We start from the raw sequence: 16,038 nt of genomic DNA, 5'->3' as shown, positions 1-16,038 counted from the left end.
TTAAGCTTCCGTTGCATGCCGCCGCGATTTTCGACCAGCCACCGCCAGCTAAGTAAGGGAAAGCGGACCAATCGCAGACGCCGGCCCCACCCTCTTCATCCGGTTATCAATTTTCAGTGCAGTGGCTCGGCCCCATCGAATTCCTTTCCACTTCAGCATGCTCCTCGCCTCTTGTCAGCCAATTAGACAAGACAAGCTGCTCAGTGTAGGTAATGTTATTCGTTTTTCAACCAAATAAAAGTGACCTTCTATGAACGAGAAGAGCGTTTGATTGGTCTGTTCGGACAACACTGCGGGTGACCACCCGATGCTTGCGTCGGTGGTTACGCAAGTTTGACGTCAGTAGAATGGAATAAAAGCATATTGGAATAATTTTACGTTATGGCCTATAGTAACTCAGTAGCTCAGTAACTGTTCACTCACTTCGCGCGGTTACCGGTCCTGTGATCGTACAGTCTATTTGACGCTTTCAGAAAATTTAGTCTCCGCATCAGTTTAACGAGAGAAAGCATTCTTATTGACGCAATTCCTTCTTTCGAAATTCCTCTGCGCGTCCGCTTGTCGATTTCTCGCAAACCAAATGAAAATAACTCAGCTTTGCTTCTGCGTCGCTTGTACCTAGTTGCGTTTGTGCCACCAGAATTTTTGTTTGCAAATGTAAAAGCAAAGCTTCTCGCTTCAACAGCGTGCTTCTTTTTCTGTTTTATTATCTTAGGGTAGGTGTGCCCATTCTTGGAATATTTATAACATGTGCACTTCACTATATGGAGCTGAGCTATTTCACATCGCAATTCCAACTTCTTTACACTATGTCAGCCGTGCTCCTTACTAAAGAAATGAAATGATCGAACTGATCAAACATTGTTTCACAAATCAGCTAGGACAAAACTGCGCTTGCGCCGCTGCCTTTACTCTGTCAGTACACCTTAACGTCCATAACTTTTCTAAAATGCAAAAATTATCAAGACACTTTAAGTACACTAGGCATCAGCTTTCAGAGGCTCCTTGTCTCGTGACATTGTGCGGCTGCAAGCTGGGACATTGATAAACGTTCCTGCCGGCAATTGTAAGCCCTGTTTCACGCTTCAATAACCAGGAAGAACGCGCTTTAAGAATGCGGAGGAAAACGTATTCTGTACGTTGCCTAACTAATCCTGTACAATGTTGCGCAAGTTTTACAAGTGCCGCGAGTTAGCCAATGGCCCAATTCCCGAAAACCTTGTTCGATTACAACTAATAGCTGATAATTGGCCGAAACCTTCTCTGTTATGTTGCTAGCCACTGGCGTTAGCTTGAAGATCGCACATCGTTCTTATACTTGTGCCGTCGACAAGACCAAGCCAGCTGCAATCTTGAGAAGGCTGCGCGGTTGTTTGATGTAACACGTATACGTGCTACGAGCGTGTAAAAGAAGATAGAGAAAACGATCCCAAGAGCACTCAAATGAGGCGGCAGCAAAGGAGCGACGGCTATTGTTTCTGATGTTCTTTTTTTTTTTTTCTTTAAGCATGCCACGTGTACGAGCTTGCTTCTGTGGATCGAGTGTCCGGCATGGCCCTGCTGCCTCTGCGGGAGCGCTCGATGTGTCTCGCTTCGAACAACTTGGCGCAGCAGGCAGCGCGAGATAAAGAGGTAAAACAACGGCTACGGCTACAGTGCCGACCGCCACCACCGCCCGACGCAGCTCTCAGTCAAGATGCTGCGAAGATACAACCCTATCTTGACGGCAAGCCGACGCTTGGCTGAGCCCGAAACACTCGCTCGGGTACACAGATAGATGGATGCATCTCCTCGCGTGGGCGAGAGCACCGATGTACAACGCGGAGGCGGGACCCGGGACGAAGATATAAATTTGGAAGAGGCTGCTCAGCTATAGCCTGTACTACCCTTCTTTCTCGATGCACTCCTCTCTCTGTGAGTGAGAGCACCAGCGAAAAGAGCTGCGCCTTTTCACGTTCCGCTGCCGTTGCTGCTCCTTGTTCTGCCTACCAAACGGGTTGGAAAGAAGGTTTGCTTCCCTGCACCCCGTTACGTCCCCGTTTCGACGGCCGCCCTTTTCCTAGCTAGCGCTTTCCCCCGTCCCATAGTACTGCGTCATGCCGTCGCCCGCTTTGTCGGCGCACTGTTCTCTCGTACGTGTTCTCGGTATATTGCTAGCAATCCGAACCAACAAATAAATGAGGTGGTCATATCGCTGGGACATTGGCTTCCGTAATTAGTAGCGAATACGGACTGTTCTGCACACTTCTAAGATACTATATAGCGTTGTAGACAATTACACATGCAGTTGGCTCTATGGCATCATCCCGTCTATGGTGGTGTCACGTGGCAGAGGACACAGGCAGTTCTTTCTTTTTTTTTTTTTTTTTAGAGCGAAGCTGTATGTGGCTAGGTTCTGGAAAAAATTGCGTGCGTCTATAGAGCCGTGCAGATCTAGAATTTTTCTCCATACGTGGGCCGGTCCCGAAGAGAGTGCAGTACCGAGCCGACCCGCGGTGGAGGTGAAGCAGGCTTTAAGCACTCCGCCAGCTTGCAAAAATAAGTTTAATATCTTAGGTACAAATACAACCCGTATCAGATATTAAGCTGATAAGAACAGTTACTACACTTTGACCCGTGCCGGCCATTTATATACGTTCGCACCACCCTCTTTGTGTGACTTCCAAGCGATTGCGTATCTCCTTTCCTTTCCTTCCGCTCCCGTGGTGGGGCTCCCGTAAGCGTGCTGCCCGCCGCGACCGCGAGGCGGAAAGAAATGCGAACCGTCCAGGTGGCACGGATCCCGCAAACTTGGAGCGTTTCACCGGAGCAACGGCCAGGTTTCCGAGGGAGTTTGTCGGAAACCAATTTTGTGTGTCCTGTGTTGTGTGTGGCCGCTTGTGATTTTCGACTTCACAACCATTACTGCAGTGCAGGACGTCGACCAACGCACGATCGCCTTGGCTATGGTGAAGCAGTGTGCCCTTGAAGTGCGGTGAGGTGCGTGTCTGTTCTACGTGCTTGGATTCGTTAGTAAAAGGTGTCGTACCGCGTTTTGCAACAATACATGGTATATAGATCCCGGTACTTCATCATCTTCCGAGGCTCAGCATCGTGGAGGAGCGACTAGTCGCGCCTCGCCTTCCATTTATGTGCACATGGCGTCTGACGCACGGCAATGGACAGTTGGCCATTAAGGGACCCACATACACAGCTACGCTGGTTAACCACCTTCACAGCATTGAATTTTTTTGTTCAATTTTCCATTCATACACACATGTAGAAAAGAGATCAAGAAAGAAGGTGCGTTAGCAACTTGACGAAGCTCTGATTCCTGTACATAGTTCGCCGAAAAGTTCATTGCAAAATTGGCTTTTTGAACACGAGAATAGATTAACTATGCTGTGTCCTGACTGGCTCGATCATGTTGCGATCGGAATAATTGCTGCTACTCCCTAATTACCAAACCATTGGCCGTTAAACCACTGAGTATACACTATTCTGTACTTAAAGTAAGTGCCTAAGCAAGTAGTAGTAGTAGTAGTAGTAGTAGTAGTAGTAGTAGTAGTAGTAGTAGTAGTAGTAGTAGTAGTAGTAGTAGTAGTAGTAGTAGCAGCAGTAGTAGTAGTAGTAGTAAGAGATAGGTCTTGGTGAAAAAAGGAAAAAAGTGCTACTAAAAACGGAGACTTAGCAAGAACACAGGACAAAGCGCTACTATAACAACTAGTAAAATTTTTATCTAGGAAGGTTGTTCTTATGCACATAATGGATATACGTGACCACGAAAACACTATCGTTGAAAAGTAGAATTGGGCGACGTACATCCATTCTGTACATAAGAAAAGCTTTCCTAAATAAAAATTTTCCCAGTTGCTATAGTAGCGCTTTGTCCTGTGTTCTTGGTAAGTCTCCGTTTTTAGCAGCGCTTTTTCCATCACGAGCGTTTACCAACATGCCCAACTGATAGCTACTCTAGAGATACTTCTTCACTACACAAAACTCTGCGAAGCATTATACGCAAACACCATTCACAAAGATTGCACAAACTTTCAAGACAGTCCTACTGAAGAGTGTTCCATAATTCCACTTATTAAATTCTTCTTATAACGGTCGTGTTTATCCTCGCGACCCGAAAACGCTTCACCATGTTGCCTGAAACGCTAAGCGGTCGACTCGATTAGGCTTGCTGTAATGGAAGAAGAACTTCACATGGCTACTTCCCGATTAACGCACGCCTGCATTGTGCTGACGCACACCCTGTAGCGTATCTTCATGCGCATCATACGGCGGCGCCCAACTACGCTCGGGCATTACAGCGGCCTCCTCCTCTCACCACTCTCGTCTCGTAGTGGCCGCAAGGTAAAGCGGAAGCAATCGATGGCAGGAACCCCGAGGGGACCAGCCGCAGTTAATTGCCAGTTCAGTGCTGGTAAGCAGAGTAATTTACTTCCGCACCTTCTCATGTATACCTCCCCCCCCCCCTGCCCCTCTCACCGCCTGTCTCCGTTGCACCAGGCTGTTTACTATGCTTCGCCGTGGACACGGACAAAACACGTTTGTTTATGAGCAAGGGTCGCGGGTCCTGCCTCGAGAACCTATCCTTCCCGTTCAGGCAAAAAAATAAATAAATAAATTTCCCCCGAGGTGTGCAACAACGGCATCGACGCCTCCTCAGGTTCGTTTTCTCTTCTCGGTTCCCTGGGTCTTCTTGCCACGTGGTTCGTTTCGCTTGCCTAGGTTTATTTGTTGCCGGTAATGTGTGCGTGGCGGCTGAAAGCCTGAGAGGAGCTTAAGTGGAGCGCTACACAGTACCCAAGAAATAAGTACATCCGAGGCGCACATGAAGCTCTGGCAAACTTTCACCCTCTCCCCTTCAACACTCACTGCAGTGAGTTGTTTCGGGAGAGGGAACGAGAAAGGCGAGCGGGAAAGCAACAAGGAAAGCTACAGTGAACGAGAACCACGACGCGGTGCCTCTATTAGTTACCGGCTCGGCATCGTTAAGCCTCGCCGGCTAAGAAAACGCGTGAAACTTGCGGAGCCGCTGGTCATCACGCCCCGCGCTTGTGCCACCCACCGTGAAGAAGCACTCAGACACTGCCGCACTAACGTTCAAGTTCAGTGCTAACTTCTAAAAAACGGTGATAGCTGTGCAATGGTCATTATCAGCGTCGCTGTTGTCGAACCTCTTTTCTACTTAACGCTCCGTAAGATATTTATGAACAGGTTCTTAAAGGCTGGAAGAAAAGCTTGTGACTCGTTTTCTGAAGAAACTTTAAGAGTAGTGAGCTGTTGACTATATAAAAAATTATAAGGGGAGTTGTCGTTAATCGAATCGACGTTGTCGTCGGTAGACAGGTGCTGGAGGAACCAGAATAATAATGATAATTTCTTTCTTTACACCATAATGGTAAGAGCTAAATTGATTTTAAAAAAGCTGCGTGAACAGATTTACGACTAACCATTACCCTGACTTAACTACAAAAAGCATTAATAAAGTACAAATGCTTCGCACACAGAAAGCCCAACAAAACCAAGTGCAGGACAAAACAATGTGTAAGAGCAAATACAAATCACGAAGAGTAAATTTCAGTTACAGCGTTAAAAAAATAAATGTGAGAAAAGTATTTCATTCTTAAATGCATTGTTTGAGGAACGAGAAAATGAAAGATTTGGTTTGATCTGGAGATCTGAAAAAAATAAAAAGTTACGAGAACCTTACAGCTATTTTTGTCCAACGTTGTGCATGATGGTTTTGAGAAAGCTTAGGGTTGTGAGCATAGTTTCATCTACAGAAGCAGGGATTCAATTCCTACTGTAACATTTCTTCTTGAGTTGATTTCTATTTAAGCTATTTGGTTTCTACAAATTACCTGCTAAAAACGTCCCTAAAAATCGAAATGTCGTGGCTTTGCGAGATGCTAAGGGTGTGTACTGACGCTACGGTCATAGGAAAGAGAAGGAAGGAATCGCCTTACGACAGCTCACACATCTGGTGGGACGTGAGGTAGCAGAGTTTTGAAAGCACTGGCGGGCTGTATCTTACATTTCCCTAGTAACTAGTTCCCGAGTCTGTGATTACCTGAAAATTACTTGTAAATGTTGCCCACTATTGTGTTGCCGGCTTCTCCACAAACAATAAATCGTTGAGTAATCAAAGCGCGATAACATGAGGTGAGATTAAAAGCTCTCCCGCAATAAAGCCCATTTTGCAGACGTGCTTAAACAAATAATTTTAAGAAGAACAGCCAAAGAAAAAAGGCACATTCTGCCTTTTCTGCAATTAAACGCAAGTCAATCAATCAATTCAATCAAATAATAGAAAATAAATAAGCGCATAGATGCATGATAAGTATTAATACATACATACTAACAAATTCAGCTTTATACATTCTCGTTACCAGCCTCAGAACCTGGAAGGAAGGAAGGAAGGAAGGAAGGAAGGAAGGAAGGAAGGAAGGAAGGAAGGAAGGAAGGAAGGAAGGAAAAGCTTTAATGCTTTATTTACAGCTTTCAGTGGCTAACAGAGGTCTTCATGTTTTACTGAAGTCTCCGTCGTCTTGCGTGGTCGGCGCCCCTATTCCAGAGCACCGCTGAGCCTGGCCACTTTGAGAGCGTGTTGCACCAATCCTTTTTGGACTGTGAGCACGCCGCTGGTGAGCAGGCCCTCCCACTGTTCCGCACTGGGTTTTTTTTTTTGTGTGTGGAAAGAGAAGTTATTTCTGCACTCCCATGTGATGTGATATAGTGTTGGGATGGCCCCACACCATGGGCATGTGTCCCTGTATTGATTGGGAAACATATTATGTAGGATGCGTAGATTGGAGAATGTTCCTGTCTGCAGCCTTCGCCAGCCGACTGCTTCGTGTTGTGTTAAAGATGGGTGGGGTGGTGGATATATTATCCTTTTGCCTCGGTGATGGTTTAGTATTGCCGCGTATGCTGGTTGCACCATCATAGTGGTATACGGGTCCATTGACTGTGCCATTCGGTATGTGAGCTCGCGAGCTAGACTGTCGGCCCTCTGGTTACCCTCAATTCCGGTGTGACGCGGCACCCAGAAAATCGTGTGCAGTGAGGCCCGCCTTGCTGGCCGCTGTAATCTGCGCCGGCATTTTCGTGGTATCGACAACGGCGTCGCGCTCCAGTGGCTCAACCGCCAACAACGTGGAGCCACCGGAGAAGGTATACGCGCCTTTCTCGTTCAGTGTGTTCAGTCAAAGAAGGCTTTCGCCCACACGGCCATCTAACAGGATGGCGGTGAATAATCGAATGTCGTGAAAGTGCGCAGTTCTGGATTATACTTCACCGGTGATAGCGAGGATTAATTACTTATTCGTACACACCTCTGATGTACACTGGAAAACTAAATACCGTTTAAGCCTCGCGAACCCAACCTCAATAGATGGATAAATCAAGCACACGTTACCCAAGTACTTCGCTTCGCTTATTTAAAACCAGTCGTTGCGATGCGTGAGCAACGTTCTTGTTGAATTTCGATACGCTGCAAAGTGAAAGAAATGTTTGCCGTGGATGCACGCCATGCAAAGCGCCACATCCGACACTGTTAGCATTGCAATGATTGCGTATATGCCGTGTGTCCCAGCTAACGTTAGCCAGGCTGTTCAAAGAAAAAGATATTTAAAAAACAAGGTACACGATAGAATTATAAGACCTATGTGGTTCGGTCGTCAGAGCTGTAGCAACCGAAAACTGTAGGTCTTAAAATGTCATATTGCACCCCGTTATTGTCAATATCCTTTTTTTTAAATAGCTTGACTAACGTTAGCTGGGACACCCTATAAAGAACGAATCAAAAGGGAAGTTTATAGCAGGAAATATCGCCTTGAAATTCGGCTCCATATATCGAAAAATTCACCTCATCCTAGGATACGAACCTTCAGTGTCCTTCAGGACAGTCCGTTCTTAATGTCTTATGAAAATTGATCTGGGAATGTCAAGAGCTGACGCGATAGGCATATGGAGATTGCTCATGCAATAGCGTATAGCTTTCGTGGCACCCCGTTCATCCATCGCGCCGTGTTGTGCTCAAATTCGCATTCGTTACTGAAAGTCTTGCTTTGAGACAAAATCGTGCAGCCTGTTAAAAAATAAGTGAAATATCAGGTAACGCATAGCTACTTTTCTACAGTTCCTTTAATTGCGTGATGTACGTATGTGAAAGCACGCATTAGTTTCACAGTGGAGGTAAGGCACATGCATTTTTGCAACTTTAGATCGTAATAAAAGAATGAAACCTGCAAGTTTTCGGGCGGAGAAGTCGTGACGTTAGTTGTTTAGGTAAGGTAAAACCCGTAAAGTCATCGCGATAATTGCAATGGTGAGCCTGGAGCTGAAGGCGCTAGGTTTCGGGCACGTTTCAAAATTTGTTCGCCTGTCATAGCAGGCCTCGTGGCTCATAGTTCAATGCCGCATACCTAAACAGGGTGTAGAAATCAATATGACTTGTCAAGTAAGAGGAGGGGAGAAGAGGTGGCGGACGAGTACTGACTGTAAAGTGCACCACTGAAGTGAGCTGCTAAAACTGGTGTTACTGTCGTGGCAAGCCGCTAGCTACGAATCGCTCACAAATGGAAATTAGCGACACACTTTCCCGCAGTTCTGCGCTCGAGACGATCACTGTAGATAACGGTAGACGATGACGATAGAAGCGGTAATGGCAGCACAACGATAGGAAGCGATATGGCAAAAAAATAAAATAAAGAGTGAGGGAGGCTGGCATATCGAATCCAAGCTCTGTTGAGTGACATCTCAGACAGCTTGTGTGAGGCTCGTGGCAAAACTGTCTCAAAGCCACATCCAATTATCAAACGTGCGGACACCCTGACGAGCAGCGCCCACCGGTCTGTTTCTCTGCGGAGGCCACAGGTGGTGAAACCCGGCGAGAGCCTCAGCATACCGTGCTTCCTGAAGACTCCCGGTGGAAGCGTGCAGTGGATGCGCAATGGACACCCCGTGATCCTAGACTTGGGCTCGGGCGATGCCAGCAGCGTTCGCCAGTGGAACATCTCGCGCGACGGCACGGCCGCGCTCACCATCACGCAGGTGACGTGAGCCGACGACAGCCTGTGGGAGTGCCGACAGTTTGCCGACGACGACTCCGTCAGGAGGGTGACCAAGGTGCTCAAGCTGGTGGTCACCGGTACGCACGTAATGTCACCAGCCAACCCGCGCTGCCTGCAGACCTTTTCATAGAGCGCTCTCAGATGCGTTCATCACAAGCACACACATTGCAATCTTATTAAGGCGTGTCGTTCATGAACACTGTCCGATACGAAGACTGTATAGCACACTCTAAGCAGTGATAGTGCCGTTTTCAATGTCCAAGTAGATTATGTGCTTGAATATGAACAACCTATGAACCACGCTTTCAGGCGCCCCTGAAGAGCCGTTCTTGACGGTGGGCGGCGAGCGGTCACTTGAACGAGAGCTCCCGCGTCCAGGAGCATGAAGAAGTCGAGGTGGGCTGCGTGGCGCGTCATGCCGTGCCCGCCGTCCGAAACATGCAATGGATTCTGGGAGAAACGAACATGAGAGAGGCCAGCCAGCTGTTCATCGAGTTTTCTACCCAGGAGGACTCGTACACCTCGCGCAGTGTGCTCAGCCTCAACGCATCGCGGGACACCTGCACGGCTTGCAGCTTCCCTGCCACGTGTACCACGTGTCGTGGCCAACGTCCGCGGCTGTTGCCGCATCACTTGACTTCCTGTGCGAGTAGGCACTTTACTGCGTTTCTTCATTCGTTTTGCTAGTTAGTGAATGGGGTCAGCAGAAAAGGAGATGGTTCATTCAATCACTCTTGTTGGCTAAATATACCGAAAAGGAACAGCCTTCAGAAACAAACTATTGAAACCAGGGACGCGATCGGAGATCATTGTTCGAAACGCATAATCCAGTTTGCGTTCAGTTTCGCTTCACGAGATTCACGCTTCGCGCGCGGCCTACGCCAATCGCGTGAGGCGAAACTGAACGAAAACTAAACATGCGTTTCGAACAGCGATATCCGATCGCGTCTCAGGTCGTAGCTACGTGTAATACTTACCCTTCCTTGTTTGACTTTCTAATTTAACAGAAAAGTAAGTTATTTTCCGACCAAAGCGCGAGATGTACCAACGTTATCTTTTTATTTTTATTTGAGCTAGGTAATGTTTATAAGTTTAATGTATGTCACTCTTCCGTACTACCAATTCCCCTCTATTATGCCTATTACCTCCGCGTAACTACATTGTAGATCCACTGCGTGCTTCAGGTCCACTTTATTTTATTCTCGTATAATCGGTATAGCGTATCCCTATGTCGCACATTTTTTTCTTGTGATTGTTTTTTTCTCAACCGCTAATTGTATCCTGTCATATCTGAGGTGTAGACGTATACCGTTGTTGCGTTTTGTGGATATATTGTTCTCATGTCTGGATAAATAGCATATCGAATTAAAATATTAGTGCTCTTTTTTCAGTTTTCCTGGCAATATAATTGCTATATTCTTTCTTGCAGACGTGCCGTCCTTTTCGATCTCCCGCGAGCCGAGCTTTGGGTTCCCTATCCTGGAGAAGATGCCGGTATCGTTGCATTGCATGTTAGACGCCAACCCACGGTGCGAGCCGCGATGGTTAAAGGACGACGGACCAACTCCGGCACCTCAGAGCCCCGACGGATACCTCAACTTCTCAGCCATTGAGCGGCAGCATGCCGGCTGGTACCGCTGCGCCGCTGTTCATCGCCTAGGGACGTTCGCCTCATACGGATACTACCTCAACGCGCGATGTGAGTTCGTGCTGCGTGACATGTATGCGCATGAAATTCTCATCCCCGATGGGAGCCCACTCTGTCATGTGACAGCTAAATGTCGTTGCTTCGTTGATAAGGAAAGCGTTGATTAATATGTCTGGTGTACAGTGAGACAGAAACAACGTTAATAAGTCTAAGAAATATATAAAGACTCGACGCAAATCACAAGCGGGAGAGGGTGTTGGGAGGCTAATGAGAAAGCGATGTTACATTTCTCTGCACTCGATTTTTTTTTTCTTGATGTCGACGTGGCAAGCAATACTGAATGCGCTGTTGGTTTTACCGGATATCTGGAACAGCAATTCTAAAACAAGAAAGAAAAAAAAACAACGAACACAAACAATGCATGTCCCCCACTCCAAGAATCAAATATGATCATAAGAGCTTATTGAATATTAAAAGTAATGGGCGGTCACTGTATCTTATTTCTTGTACGGTGGTAATATAGAAGAAAGAAATGTGCGTTTAAGCACGCAAGTTCGACTAAGCGCCGCTCGCTACAAAAGTTTACCAAATGCAAAAATGCAAAAATAAAAAGTAAGAAAAATAAAATACTTCGCGGTTTATGTTACGTATTCAACCGCCGCTTTACAGGTTTTCTGCATAAATATGACACTGACAGAATAACGCCTCCCTCAGTTGCAGCCTGCATGCGTAGACAGCAAAATATTTTGCAGTTTCGCAGTATCCGCGCTCCGAAAGCTTTTGTGGGCCTGTGTACATGGCGCGAAAAAGGCGTACAAAAGCTCTCTAATTTACGAATCTTGTGCAGCCGTTTGCAGTATGAGACGTTTGTGCAGAGGAAATGCTGCAAATGCCGCACAAACGTACGCTGTAAAACAGTCTCTCCTGTTGAAGCTGAAAAACGGAAGTTCTCTGTAAAGAATGCATCTAACGGCGCTATCCTCAACACATTTGGTTGTATACATGCAAATAGCAAGCTATCAATCTAAACTAGTGAGCGTTTTTATTCGTACTCAGCTCTTATGAGTTTACTATTTTTTACAGATATATGAACTTTCTCACTTAACTACCTTCTTTTATAATATCTGAGCAGAGTATATAAAGAGACCAGTGGTTGAAATAATTCCACAACAGGTGCGAACAAATGTGGCGTGACCAGCAGTTGCCACTCTTTGTCTGTGACTTGTAGCGACTCTCATTAAATTCTTTTGACCATTCAAGCTATCTATTGTTTTGTATGCACTACTTAAGCATGACCGCTAAGTACGTCTGCCACTCCTTTCGCTGGAGCTGTGTCATCTCCACGTGGGGAGCACGTAGTGCCCAGGCGGAAAATAGATGATCACAACTTCAAGACAAGTAGAAGAAACAACCCAACACGAAAGGCAAAGCGTTTGAGAAAAAAGCAAGTTATACAAGCATACAAAGGCAAGTATTTTTTTATCATTTTATTGAGCAACGAAGCGTGTGACGCTGAAGGAGACGAGAGCGATATGCGGCGGCGAACTTTTAATTACTCAGCCAGCTACCGCTGGTTTGATCCGCCTCGCTAGGCCGACTAGTGCTCCGCGATAGGGGAAGGCGTCCTAATAGCAGTGCATACTTGACACAAGAGCGCCGTCTTGATACTCTGGAAACGAGTGGGCGGCTTCGGTGAATACAGTTTCAAAGGCGAGTCATTGAGGAAGAGCGCCTCGCCCTCGCCTCCCAGCTCCTCCTCCACGGGCGCTTAAACCCGACTCAGGCGTCACCTGGCTGCGAACTCTTTCGTTGCTTCTCGATTCTTGCGGGAGCGTCTTTTGTGGGTCGTGAAGCAGATGTGCTGCTATAGGTTATCAGTCTGCCGCCGGCACGTGCGTAGTCCCTTTGACCTTTGCATAGGACGTGCCTTTGCCTTCGACCTTTTCTCTATGTGGTCCAACTTTTTTTTTTTCCTTTAGCTTGGCGCTACTCCATGTCATGGTGTTCGAGGTGCTGCAACAGCTTGCGGACACTGCCAAATGAAAAAAAGAAAGGAGGAGAAGTAGGCAGATGGGAAATGGAAGTTTCAGAATAGCTGACTTTCAAAAGGCAGTCTGTCGCCACATGCCGCATCGTTGCGAGAGCGACAGCGCCAGTATGATAGAAAATGATGCCAGTAACGAAAAAGACGACAGCGTCCACCACGCAGCTGATGCTTACAATTTAATAATAAAGACGGTCTTTAAACTTGGGTTTTATCCAACTACGGAGATGGCGCACATTTTCTCTCGTTTTACGCATAAACTCCGCACCAATAGCAATTCGAGAAAAAAAAGAAATGAAGTAAGGCACTATGTTAGTGCGCTTGCGCATTCTTCCCAAAAAAACTTGTTTTCGACGAAAAGCGCGCTTTACAGCTAAAACCTTGTAAGTCGTAACGATTCCCCGTTCTCACCACAAATAATTCAGTCAACTAACGGGTACATTTTCTCACGACATCGTTTAGCCACATTTTACGGCGAAGCGGTATATGACTAGCATCGTGGGATTTCTTCGCCTCCGCAGCCTAAGACTCGACCAATCACAGCGGGACGCTCGCGCCGCGTGCGCAGCTGGGTTCCTTGCAGCACCACCAGATGGCGCTCGCATCCGTGGTAGCGGCTGCGAGCGGTGGCGCAACCCACCACCCCGTTACAAAGGGGACGCTCATAACATCCATCCAGCCATCCATCCATCCAGCGACGGCACCGGCCGTCCGGGGGAAAGAAAAAAAAAACAGAAAGCTCGCCTTCGCGCATAGCGTTCGCCGCAAGCGTTTCTCGGAAAAGATTACGGTTGCATAAGCTGCAGTTGGCGGGAAGCGGAAACTGTAGCATACGAAGCCGTTAGTGACTTAATTACACTTTCACATGTAAAAGAAGAACACGCTTAGCAACTTATTTCATTTGTGTTCTGATAGTTCTATGGAAAGACCGCGCATAGTTAGGACTCCGGAAGAGCAGCGTGAACACGATTTGCGGCGACGGAAACAGCTACGTCAAACGGCGTCGACGTTGTGCTTAAGCTGGGCAGGACGCAGCGGTTCCTACCCAAAGCAAGCTATCCGAAGTTAGAACACCTGAAAAACAGTGCGAATACGATGATCGACGAAAGGAACAGCAACGTCAATATGTACAACAACGTCGTGCTCAGGCTCGGCAGGACTCAATGGTTCAAGGCTACGTCACAACATTGGTCTATCGGATCATGTGATACCACACCTTCGCTGGTCAACCACCTTCACAGCGTGGATTGGAGCCTTCTTTTTTTTTTAGCATAATGTGGAATCGGAATAAAGAATCGGAATTTAGCATAATGTGGAATAATGTGGAAAATTTTTAGCATAATGTGGAATCGAAATTGTAAATACGCTTGGAGGCCCGTTACATGCAGAGATACTGCAACAGCGATTGTATAATACACTTTTCATGGCGCGCCGCTTGCGGTCACTGATAACACCGGGTGCCACTAGGGAGCTCTCGTTAGATGTGTTGCTTTTTTGTCATAGCGTGACGGGCGGAGAAAGGTGGGAACCCCGTCGCCTGTCCAGGTCTTGCGCGACCATCTTGCAAAGGTTCAACAAAATGTGTTGTAAGCCATCAATACATTATAAGGTCTTGTAAGCATTCAGTAGACTCCATGATTTCTTGTCCAGCTTATCGCCTAGATAAGCCTACAACCTTTTTACAACACCATATCGGACCACTTCACCTCCCACTTTCATTCAGCTGCACAAGCACATCCCCTTCATACTTCTCGGCGTTTCCTCTCATTAAATCTTCTCTCTCAACTCACAAACTATATATTGACTATGCTATACATTATTGTTATATCTTCAATAGAAATAAGGCAGAAAGTACACGAGTTTCTTTCAGAATCCTGTGTGTTGAGTAAAGGAGTCAGTTATGTGGATTCAATGCTTCTTCCCCTGCCTTTTATTTTTATTATTTTCTTTGCGCTAAGGAGGTGTGCAGGTCATCGTCGTCGTCGTCGTCGTCGTCGTCGTCGTCGTCGTCGTCGTCGTCGTCGTCGTCGTTGTTGTTGTTGTTGTTGTTGTTGTTGTTGTTGTTGTTGTTGTTGTTGTTGTTGTTGTTGTTGTTGTTGTTGTTGTTGTTGTTAACAAGTTTTCGGCGACTTTTTCGCGGATCTTGTCTTCTTCCTCTAACCTGGTACTCGCCGTCCTTGCGCAGACGCCCCAGAGATCATAGAGCAGCCGCCGTCGCAAGTGTCCGCCGACTTCGGCGAACCGGTGCAGCTGGACTACAAGGCGGACGGCAAGCCATCCTCTTCCTACTGCTGGACGCGAGTACGATCAGGCCGCCTGGAGAGCATGACCACCGAGAGTTCCCTCCTGCCTGACCCGGTGCTGTACTCGGAGGCCGGCAGCTACCAGTGCACGGCCGCAAATCCCCTCGGCTTGAAGGAGGAACGAGCGCACACCCGAAACATCCTGCTCAACATTTCGGGTTGGTCCCTAATGTCGTAAGATTCTTTCTTATTTAATCATCACTTTTGTCTCTTTGTCATCTTTGTCCCTTCTGTGTCATGTGCTAAACAGCTTCGCTGCTCATCCACCTTCACAGAGTGGAATGGCTCTTGATTTCTTTTTGCTTTGTTGTATTGTTGGCGATAAACACAAGTGCTATAATTTGAGTGACGCGCAGAGAAGAACTTTCTCGTCTCTGTTGCTTCCGTATTGAGCGAAAGCGTTAGGCTGAGAGTCGACAGGTGCGGATCCTGTGGGCGCGCTCCCACCGTGCAATCTGACCTTGTCCGGCTGCCCCCACGTAAAGGGACAACGTGACTGTTTGACCCGTGGAGTAGGCCGGGTTTCTCAATTGCGTGTAAATCCAGCTTTAGCAAATTGAGAAAAGCAATTCTAGTTTGTGGAAAAGATAGTAATAAATTAATTAATACGGAAAACTGAATTAAAGAAAAATAACAGAAGAATAAATTTAGCAAGGTTAGTTATTGGTTTGAGTAAGATAATGTTAAACTGCGTAGCACATGCTTCTGTTGACGAATAAAAAATAAATTTATGTTTCGAAAGAATTGCGGGCCCCAAAATATCAGTTAAAGAGTGCGAAACGGAGTTTGTAATACTATTTTATATAATAAATATATAGTATGTACTTTCGTAACCTCATCTGCTTTTTTTTTCTTAATTCCTTCGCCTTTTTGTAGCCATATCCCGTACTCTCTTCTGCCATGCAAGAAATGGAAACCAGTTTTGCTTTCTGGTTAACATCTCCGCCCTTGCTTTATTTCTTCAGTCTCTCGAGCTTC

General features: G+C 46.6%; 1 non-coding gene and 1 pseudogene across 1 annotated transcript; one reads left to right on the top strand and one right to left on the bottom strand.

Annotated features, from left to right (window-relative positions):
* Positions 1-1,551: 1,551 nt before the first annotated feature.
* On the top strand, positions 1,552-15,238 carry LOC142583536 (cell adhesion molecule 3-like; annotated as a pseudogene).
* On the bottom strand, positions 2,448-2,631 carry LOC142583776 (U2 spliceosomal RNA). Its single transcript, XR_012828653.1, has one exon. It is a non-coding gene; the product is annotated as a U2 spliceosomal RNA (small nuclear RNA).
* Positions 15,239-16,038: the final 800 nt, after the last annotated feature.

The sequence above is a fragment of the Dermacentor variabilis genome, chromosome 5 (assembly GCF_050947875.1).
Source record: "Dermacentor variabilis isolate Ectoservices chromosome 5, ASM5094787v1, whole genome shotgun sequence".
NCBI lineage: Eukaryota > Metazoa > Arthropoda > Arachnida > Ixodida > Ixodidae > Dermacentor > Dermacentor variabilis.
The sequence above is the reverse complement of the archived record's forward strand: the minus strand, read 5'-3'. Positions and strand labels throughout refer to the sequence as shown.